Source organism: Bos taurus, chromosome 13 (genome assembly GCF_002263795.3).
Source record: "Bos taurus isolate L1 Dominette 01449 registration number 42190680 breed Hereford chromosome 13, ARS-UCD2.0, whole genome shotgun sequence".
NCBI lineage: Eukaryota > Metazoa > Chordata > Mammalia > Artiodactyla > Bovidae > Bos > Bos taurus.
The window spans coordinates 19,856,872-19,867,865 of NC_037340.1; the positions used below are offsets into that span (position 1 = coordinate 19,856,872).

A 10,994-nucleotide genomic window follows, 5' to 3' on the forward strand; every position below is an offset into this window, starting at 1 on the left:
AACTCCCCCTGAGATCTGTCACATTCCAGGCTCAGGGGCCTAAAGCTCAAGAGGAAGTTATTACGTTTCATTAACACAGGATGTGGGAGTTTAAGTCATTACCTGCAAAACTCAAAAGAGAGGAGACTATATTGACACTTTGGGCAGGACACACAGTTCATAACATCCAGGCTAGGACACTTTGATGTTACATTTCCATTTCTTTTTTTTTTTAGAATTTTATTTATTTATTTTTGGCTGTGCTTGGTCTTTGTTGCTGTGTGGACTTTTCTTGCCGCAAGGGGGGCTAACTGTCTAGTTGCTGTGTGTGGGTTTCTTACTGCAGTGGTTTCTCTTGCAGAGCGCAGGCCCTAGGGCGTGCAGGCTCTAGTTGCAGCACATGGGCTCAGTAGTTGGAGCACAAGGGCTTAGTTGCTCCACGGCATGTGGGATCTTGGCAGACCAGGGATCAAACCTGTGTCTCCTGCTGTGGCTGGCAGATTCTTTACCACTGAGCCACCAGAAAAGCCCTGCATTTATTTCTTAATGGTATTTTCCCTGTTCCCAGAGCCTCAGCAGAAAGGGAGCAAACAGCAAATATGCTCTCACAGTGACAGTCCTGAAAATGAGTAGCAAATTTATCTCTTGCTTGTCTTTCTCCTGGAAGTAGTCTGGCATATGTGTGCTCCCCCAAGAGCCCTGGAGGCAGCCAACACTTTGACAGGCTCAGTAAATAATGAGCGAACACTTTACAGAATGTCTTGTTGCATGAGGGCTCCAGACATGAGACTCGCTGTGACTTGATGGAAACCACTTGCCAAAAGACCAAAGGTAGTCTATCTTGCTTCCACAGGGCCCCTCGTATCTACTTCATGCCAGAGTCTGGCTTGGATTGGGGCTGAAAGAGAAAGCAGATATGGTTCCTTCAAGGAACTGACGGAGCATGGATGACGCCAAGAATTGGCACTCACTCGGTGCTGTACTCCTCAGGTATAACATCATCTCCTCTTCTCTCTGTCACAGGGGGCACACATCTTCTTACCAAAAAGCCTCCCAGTTTCACCCAAAAAGCAATCCCTAGGGTCAGTCTACCATCCTCAGCAGCTCAATAGAATCGGCAACTCTTGCTTTTCCTTTCTGATCTTTCCTTCTTCTTCCTCTTTTCAAACTGTCCCTTTTGAGCAAACAGCTTTGACCCTTGGCAATGGAGGGGTCCTGCTGCAGCCCCTCACCAACAAGCCTGTGTCCAGATTTACCCTGAATTCTGTCCGAGCTGGACAGTTTCCCCCAGGGAGTAAGACCCTGCTGTGCTGAAGTGTTAATTCATGTTAACCTCAATGTATTTTGAATCTTTAAAACGGGTTCACAGATGAGTTTTTCTAAAGCTTTGAGATATGGATCAGTAACCTAAAAATGAGGGGAAGAGAAAAAGGGCTCCATTTGGAAGCTGGAGAAACCCTAATCCTCTTTAAGATGAACAGGTACCACAAAGATGGCAGCCTCTTTTCTCTAGTGGTAAACTCCAAAAGTAATCAGAATTAGGTCAACTCACAAATAAAGATAAGAAGCCCTCATTAGACCTTGCTGGGCTTTCAAGTCAGCCAGCTGGCTCCTGGATTATTCACAGACAGTTCTGACTCAATACAACACTGTCTGGATTCATTGTCTACACACAAACACACACACACACACACATACACACACACACACACACATATATGAACACCCACTTCTCCCACCCACCCCCACAATTTCTTCCTGTTCCTAGGTGCCTTTTGAGGAAAGATGGGCTTCCCTGGTTGCTCAGAAAGTAAAGTGTCTGCCTGTAATGCGGGAGACCTGGGTTTGATCCCTGGGTTGGGAAGATCCCTTGGAGAAGGAAATGGCACCCCACTCCAGTACTCTTGCCTGGAAAATTCCATGGATGGAGGAGCCTGGTAGGCTACAGTCCATGGGGTCACAAAGAGTCAGACAGGACTGAGCAGCTTCACTGGTTCAGTGGGGGAGAGAGAGATCACTTAAGATGAGAGAAAAATCCCTCAGTGTAAATCTATACTTGGAAATACAAAATATTTCCCTGAGAAAGATTTCTTCTAACTAAAAGAGGCTGAATTACCTTTAATTGAGTTTTTTTGTGCTTCCACACTCAGCAAAAATGAGGTCAATGATTAAAAAATAAGACTCTTTCCCTCTACATTTTTTTTTCCAAAAATGATTTAAAGAAAAAGTATAAAATGCAAAAGACTGTTTATAAAATAGGGAAGAACAGAAGAAAGGAAGTGAGGCAAGTAACACAAATGGAACCAGGGATGATGGCAATGTGCATCCCACAGTGAATTCTTCACCACAGCTGTTGGATGGCAAGGTGGATGCTGTGTTCTCCAGCGGACGTCAAAGGGGGCGTTCACAGTATCCATGACATAAAAACAAACCACTGTTGAAGGGAGGTAGGACTGTCCCCTCAGGAAGTGGGAGGGGTCCTTCTAATTAGGACAACATTCTCACAGCAGACAGCACGAGTTCCATGAAGCTGCATTCTACAGCAGCCTTCTCCTCCAGGTCCCCTCCACCTAGGCGATGACAGTGCAGCAAAATGGCCCTCAGAAGAAGCAATTCTCCAGGGAACATTCAGTGTGACATGAGCCTTCAGGTCCTGACAAATCCTGCGTGATCCAGGCTGTGAGCCATCCGAGGAAAGCAATGGACTCGGCTTAATTTGCTCCACTGACTTTCTCATCTATACTGGGCAATAATCCCCTGGCAGTTATATGGTTACCAATGTGCTCTCCTCCTCAACTGCAGATCAACTGGATGTTCAAGGATATCCTTTTGTACATGCATGAAAAATGGGATACCACAGTCCCAAAGTTCTAGTAAAATAGTGTGAACACAGTTTATAAAATAGGTGGAATCAGATGATCACTTCAGGCAAACTAGTCACATAGGAAAGAATTTTTTAAATTCTGCGCGGCACTCTCTTGTGTGTGCCCTCCAAAATGAATTACTTGGAAATATGACCGAAGAAAATGAGCTTACTTTTCTGTGGCAGAGTTAACGGTAAATCAGATAAAATAAAAGTGGGTCACATGCATCAAGTGGAGGAGCTTTAATTTTTAAATTTTTCTGATAATATCACTTGTTATGGTTTTCATAGCTATTCGATTTCTCCTACTTCTGTGCAAATAGGAGGACTGCACTCTCATGTCCCCTTGGGAGTTAGACGTGGCCACGTGAGGTACGGGCAGTAGATGGAAGAGCCAGTGTGTAGTTCTCCACTGTCCCATGCCCCTTTGGAATCACTGACGGTGACAGAGCCTTCTTCAGTCCGAATCTCTGGGTGAGGTCCAGATACGGCAGGCTTTCAACAACCGCCTGATTCTGCCTCTCTAGCTCACAGTCTCAGGGCTGTATATACATACAGCATACCCACCATTTCTTATTTGGCAGCTTCTATGTTTGCTAAGGGCTTCCCCAGTGGCTCAGTGGTAAAGAATCCTCCTGCCAAGGCAGGAGATGCAGGAGACACGGGTTCAGTCCTTGGGTCCGGAAGATCCCCTGGAGGAGGGCATGGTAACCCACTCCAGTATTCTGGCCTGGAGAATCCCACGGACGGAGAAGCCTGGGAGGCTACCATTCATAGGGTCATAGAAGAGTGGGACTCGACTGAAGTGACTAAGCATGCATGTGTTTGCTACACTCTCAGTCTGGGAAGACTTTTCCTATCCTGTCCTTACAATATCCACATAAATAACTCCCTCTGATAAGGCTCAACTCAGATCGCCTCTTCCAGAAAGCACTCTTAAACCACCATCCCATCCTGGGACTTCGTGAGATATACATTTGTGTGTGTGTGCTTCCAGAACCTCCTGCACATTGTGCTAATGTTGCCCATCAAACCGAAATGGTCTGACCCTCCCTCATCTGGTTTTAAGCTCTCTGAATTGAAGTAGACACTAACCTGTTCAGAATCTCTGTTATCTCAGGGCCCAAGTCAGTACCTAACCCATAGGATGTGCTCAGCGATATGTCTGTTGGGTGAGTGGATGACTGACTTCGTGAAGGAATGAATGGAAACAAGTAAGTGTTGAAGCAAAGGAGAGACGTCCGTTCCCCAAAGACCATGCTAAGATCTGCTCTCAGTCATGTCTGACTCTTTGCGACATCATGGACTGTAGCCCACCAGGTTCTTTTCTCCATGGGGTTCTCCAGGCAAGAATACTGGAGTGGGTTGCTATTTCCTATTCCAGGGGATCTTCCCAACGTAGCAATTGAAGCAGGGTCTCTTGTGTCTCCTTTAATGGCAGGCAGATTCTTTACTACTGGTGATACCTGGAAAGCCCAAAGAACTTAAGAGATTTTATCTTTCTGGTAGCTATTTCTGCTAGTATATGATGACCACTCAATAACTATTAGTGGAATTGAATACCAGATTAAAGCCTTTTTAGTGTTCTTAGTCAAAATTAACCACCCACTTCAGAAAGGACGCTTTATTGTGGGAGATTTGTTATTTAGGCTTTCCAAGATTTGCTTGCTAACACACATGAACTCTAGTGACATCCTGGGGGCTTGTTCAGCGTGGTGACATTGGCCAAACCAATTAAGCTCTCCCTTTTCATCTGTTAAATAAGAAGACAAGCTCACATATCTCTCAGTCTTTAAGTACCTCCCAGTACTGAAAAACTATACCAGACAAAATTTGAAAGGACAGACACAAAGTAGTTGGTCAAGTAGCCTTTTGGAATTGAGCCAGAAAGCAAAATCCTGGAATAAAGTAGAAATTACATGTATATTGTGCCTCCAACCTACTGATAAAAAGAATACTGGCCAATCTCATAACACAGCTGCTATACCAGCACTCTTCCTTCTGCTTGTGAAGGTCAAGTTCATGGCGTGAATGGTGTCCCTCCTGGTATATTAACATGTTCAGACACCAGGCTGGCATTTCAGGCTGGTTTATGAAAGAACCGGAAAAGGTCAGGATTTTAGTTCTTTATCTTCACTATTGCACTGTTTATACAACAAACAACCACGGGCGGTTTCCCTATTTATGTTGCTTAGTGACAAGAGCATTCTCTCCTGCCAATAATATATATTAAAAAGGAAGAAAAAAAAAGAAAAGCTAGGTCAAACTTTCTCAAAGTCTCAGGAAATGAGAAACCACAAGCAAAACAAAGCAATTGAAGTTATTTCTAAGGGTAATATGAACTTTACTTTTTCTGATAGATCTTCTGTGGGGAGGGAAGGGGCTGAAGGATGTTGCACAATTTATATTCTACTTTGGATAAATATAGTTGTGGTGCAAACAAGCTCTGGCTGCTGATGACTGCCCCACTGCAGTCACCCTTGGGAGGGTGAGTAAAGAGAAATAAATGTTGAACTTTCTCTCAAGATGAAATTCTGCATTCTAAATTAGCTGAGTAGAGAAATCCAGCCAGAAGGAGGACCAGGGGGTCAGAGGTATTCAGGACCATGAATCACGGTCAGGAAGCAAATGCTGAGAGAGTCCACCTCTGGAAGAATGAGCTCATTGTCACACTGGGGTGCCCTCTGTGAGAGCAAGATTAAACTTCCCTGGCACCAACCTTCCCCAGCTAGACGTTATGAAGAATAATAATGCTACCTGGCACAAAGGGAGGACTTGATGCTTATTCACAGTGACAAAGGGCTCAGCGAGTGGTTCACATTCTTTGCCATCATTATTTTATAGATGAGCTAACAGATTCCCTGATCGGCCCCAGAGTTTGACACAGCAGGACTGGACTCGTATCCACGGGCCTGGCCTCCTGGCCACACACACACAGAGAAGGCTAATCAGATCTTCCGTCCTAGAAGGAAGAGCCTAGAGCAGCTGGCTGATGTCTCACTCACTCCTTCTCGTAGGGGTTCGGCAACATAAAGAAATCAACCACCCAGAAGAACATGCACTTCTGAAAGGACACACTTTCCAGTTTATTGAATGTCTCAGTTTATTGAAGTCCTTGGTAGGAGACTGAGGTTCAAAAAAAAAAACAAAAACCAAAACTAATAGCAGAGGGAAAAAAGGCACAATTATATTAGGAAGATAGGTTTCATTTTTCTTCAAAGACATTTACTTATGTTTTGAAATAACATAGCAGGTAGGTTAACTGTAGTCTGAAGTGGTGGGCGGTGCCCAATTATTTCCCCACAACTTCCTGGGAAAATGGATTGCATAGTGTTGTGTCTGTGTGTGTGTGCTTAGTCGCTCTGTTGTGTCTGACTCTTTGCGGGCCCCTGGACTGTAGCCCATTTTCCAGGCAAGAATACTAGAGCAGGTTGCCATTTCCTATGCCAGGGGATCTTCCTGACCCAGGGATCAAAACCATGTCTCTTGCATCAGCAGGTGGATTCTTTACCACTAGTGCCACCTGGGAAGCCCCTGCATAGGGTTGCTGCTGCTGCTAAGTTGCTTCAGTCGTGTCTGACTCTGTGCGATCCCACAGACGGCAGCCCACCAGGCTCCCCCATCCCTGGGATTCTCCAGGCAAGAACACTGGAGTGGGTTGCCATTTCCTTCTCCAATGCATGAAAGTGAAAAGTGAAAGGGAAGTCGCTCAGTCGTGTCCGACTCTGTGCAACCCCATGGACTGTAGACTACCAGGCTCCTCCATCCATGGGATTTTCCAGGCCAGAGTACTGGAGTGGGGTGCCATTGCCTTCTCATTGCCTTCTCCGCATAGGGTTGGCATAGGGTTGGTGCACAGGGTTGGGGCACAGATTTGGTGCACAGGTGAACTATAGTGTGGAGAACTTGGCTTTCATTAGGGCCTGGGAGAGAATGAGATGGCTAACTCTGCCATTTTCACTCACAACCAAATCTCTTAGCACCATGAGCCCCACTCTAGCACTTATTTGAAAACCGTTCAGAATAGAACCTCATAGCTTCCTTTTATTCCCTGAGCTAGAATTCCTCATGTTGCCACCAGCCAGCAGTTTTTTCTGGTGCCCAGCAAATACCATTCAACATTGAACCTACAAATAGGGAACTGTCCATCTATCACTGATCTATTGTGGATGATTGTCCGTTATATAAAATTCCCATTTAGATTTCCTGTGTTAAAAGGGAAGGTAAGTGGTGATGCAAAAGTAATTTTCCAGGGAATATTTCTCTATTCAGAATCTTTCAGGCAGATCAGAATTCCTCTGCTTTTGGAAAAAAAAAAAAAAGATTTGCAATGCTCTTTGATTCATCTTATCATTAGATAAATCTCTTCTTTCTCTCTTAACTTCAGAGCGGTCCCAATCCCCCACCCCGATCTGTTTTTAAGGCATAGACTCTTAACCTAACAGAGTAACATTTGAAATGCATCTGTAATGTATGAAGGAAGCATTCAGAAATATAAATTTTCTAAATAAAAGTGTCAAACTCCTAATAAAGTAAGATAGATTTATTTTTCTTTTGTATATCTGTAGCATAATTCATTTCCCCCATTAAAAGTCTCATGTAGAATACCAAGATTCACAGTTTTTCCCCTAGCAAAAAACATTAGCCTAATTCCCCCACTTAAAATGATTTAACTTCTCAGCAGATGTCCTAAGCAGGCTTGGGCTATGTTCAGAGGCTCTCAGCAAATTAACTATAGTCATGTCCGAGGATGAGTAGACCTTTTCAATGCCTAAAGGAGATTATTTAAGATAAAGAAAGGAAGCAGACCAGCCCTAGAATAATAATTTGAAAACCATCTCTAAGCATTTGTAATGCCACAAAATCTTGATTTAAGGGCTGGTGTATTATTTCACAGATGCAGATATACCAAAGGTCACACCACGTCTCTAAAAACAAGTGCATGCAGCAAAGGCTGAATAAAATGCACTTTGACCATGAGGAGTATGTTAATGCTGTTTCTCAGACTCTGTTCAAAAGAAGTTCCACTATTTATTCTCATTCAACATCAGGGCCTGGTGCCCTGGGCCTCCATTCACCTACTGGAAGGAATGTGTCCTCCTATGGTTTTTAAGTTGTCAGTGAATGACAGATAATCAATAAGCTATTAAGGGAAGCCAAGCGTACCTATAAACTAAGTTTTGTACACAAAATATAACTTATAATGGTACTTTGGGGTACATACTTCGCTATTACACATCACAGTAATAAAGAATAAAATTGGTGAGTTTATGCAAATGAATTTAATTAGTAGTACTTTAATACATGGGCTTGGACAGCAAGGAGATCAAACCAGTCAATCCTAAGGGAAATCAACCCAAAATATTCATTGGAAGGACTGATGCTGAAGCTGAAACTCCAATACTTTGGCCACATGATGCGAAGAGCTGACTCACTTGAAAAGACCCTGATGCTGGGAAAGATTGAAGGAGGGAGGAGAAGGGGAAGACAGAGGATGAGATGGTTGGATGGCATCACTGACTCAATGGACATGAGTTTGAGCGAACTCTGGGACATAGGGAAGGACAGGGAAGCCTGGTGTACTGCAGTTCACGGGCCTGCAAATAGTCAGACAGGACTTAGCAACTGAACCACAACAGGGACGTCCCCAGCGGCTAAGCGGAAAAGAATCCACCTGCAATGCAGGAGATGCAAGAGATGTGGCTTGATCCCTGGGTCAGGAAGATCCCCTGGAGAAGGAAATGGCAACCCACTCCAGTATTCTTGCCTGGACAATTCCATGGGCAGAGGAGCCTTGTGGGCTACAGTCCATGGGGTCGCAAAGAGTCGGACACGACTGACACTGAGCACACACATGCACTTTTGTACAGTCCTATCAGTAGGAATTAGGGTTGGCTCCTAGTGACAGAATCAAGAATAACTGAGGTGTAAAGTGATTGACATTGATTTTCCTCATTCTGGCTAGAAAATGTCTCCTTTCAGATATCACACTGAAGGTCCCTGCAGGGGTGAGATGGTGGTTTTGAATCTTCTGGAATCAATCCTTATCCTTTAGAGGAGAATCTGAACCCAGGGTGGGATTCACTGCGGAGGGTAATCAACTGTCTTGGTTTGCTGCAACCAGTCTCTTTTAGCACTGAAAATCCCACATCCTGGGAAAACTCTAGACTGGGACCAGTTGTTACAGGTCACTGGGAGCCTCTTCTCAGCAAAGGGAGGAACACAAGTCTGGCCAGGTGACTTCATCAAAGTTCTGCCAGCCACGGGGAGTGGCCCCCTGACCTGTCCCGGCCCAGGCCTGATGACAGCTCTGGTCAACCCATCCAGGCACTGTACCCCCACACGTGAGCCTTCGTTCCTCATCACCTGCCTTTGTTCCACAAACGCTTGTCAAACATTCATTCTAGGTCCATTTCTCCATCACCCTGGAAGAACATCATTGCTGAGCCATCAAGAAGAAAAACTACCATGTCCATTTTTTTGACAAAACCTCAGAGGAGTGGCCTTCTGGCCAAGGGTCTGTGATTTCATCTTGTTGGAGCATTCATTGTCCCCCTGGGAGTTGCAGTTTTCTGTAAGTTTGCTGTGGCTGAACCAAGAAAGAAGGCATGTGCAGATTTCTACAGCAATTATGATTCCCTGAAAGATTTTGAGGAGAAGAGGAAGGCTGGTATCTTTCAAAGTGATTTAGAACAGAAAGAATTTCTTCGGGTTGAGTTCCATGAAATTGTGTCACTTACCTGTGTTCCTGAACTATGAAACTAGGAGTATCTGGGCTGAGGAATAGTCTCTCAAGAAATAAATGATTAACAAATACTGTGAACACTAAAAAAAAAAAGAAAATTCATTCTAAGTCAGGCAACATCCAAAGATTCTGGTTCACCAGGCACAGGATTTGCCATATGTTCAGCAAAGTTTTCATTTCCTCCCTCTTCTGTGGAAATTTAGGTCACCGTTAACTGGAGAAGAGGAAAAGGCCATGGCAAAACCCCAAGTCTTCAGTGGCCTTAGTATCTGCAAAAGAGTGTGAATTAATATGAAGTCATTTAGAAAGAGTTTCACCATACATTAAGTTTAAAAAAATAAATGAGTTCCACAGAACAAAGTGAACAGTATAATCCGAGTCTATAAAAAATAGATGAATATTTCTTTCTTTGTTTAATATATTGATAGGAGGAAAAGGCTGGGAAAATATGCACCAAAATGTAAATGGCTATTAACTCCAAGTGGTAGAACCAGGGCGAAGCAGTTGTGATAGAGATGAGGAGACCTATTCAAAAGCTACTATGACCACTAGAGACTGTCGTACGAGAGAAGTAAGTCCGATAGAGAAAGACAAATATCATTATTAATGCATATATGTAGAATCTAGAAAAATGGCACGGATGAACCTATTTGCAAGGCAGGAGTAGAGACGCAGACATAGAGAACAAGCATGTGGGCCCAGGAGGGGAGGAGAGGGTGGGACGAATCGGGTGGTTATGACAGATATATATACACTGAGAGTGATAGTGTTCGTTGATCAGTCATGTCTGACTCTCTGCAGCCCCAGGGACTGTAGGCCGCCAGGCTCCTCTGTCCATGGAATTCTCCAGGCAAGAATACTGGAGTGGGTAGCTGTCCCCTTCAAGTGATCTTCCCAACTCAGGGATCAAACCTGAGTCTCCTGCATTGCAGGTGGATTCTTTACCATCTGAGCCACCAGGGACGTCCTTATACTCACTATGCTGTGCTGTGCTTAGTCGCTGAGTTGTGTCTGACTCTTTGATTCCCCGTGGACTGCAGCCCATCAGGCTCCTCTGTCCATGGGAATTCTCCAGGCAAGAATACTGGAGTGGGTAGCCTTTCCCTTTTCCAGGGGATTTTCCCAACCCAAGGATCAAACTCAGGTATCCCGCATTGCAGGTGGATTCTTTACTGTCTGAGCCACCAGGGAAGCCATACACTACAATGTGCAAGATAGATTGCTAGTGGAAACCTGCTGTGTAGCACAGGGAGCTCAGCTCGGTGCTCTGTGATGACGGAGGAATGGGATGGGGGTGGGAAGGAGGCTGAAGAAGGGAGGGGATATATGTATTCTTACTTTGTTGCACAGCAGATTCACTTTGTTGCACAGCAGAAACTAACACAATGCTGTAAAGCAAGTATAAAA

At 44.5% G+C, this 10,994-nt stretch overlaps 1 pseudogene; it reads left to right on the plus strand.

Annotated features, from left to right (window-relative positions):
* The first annotated feature begins 8,733 nt into the window (after positions 1 to 8,733).
* On the plus strand, positions 8,734 to 10,278 carry LOC132346884 (cytochrome c oxidase subunit 6C-like; annotated as a pseudogene).
* Positions 10,279 to 10,994: the final 716 nt, after the last annotated feature.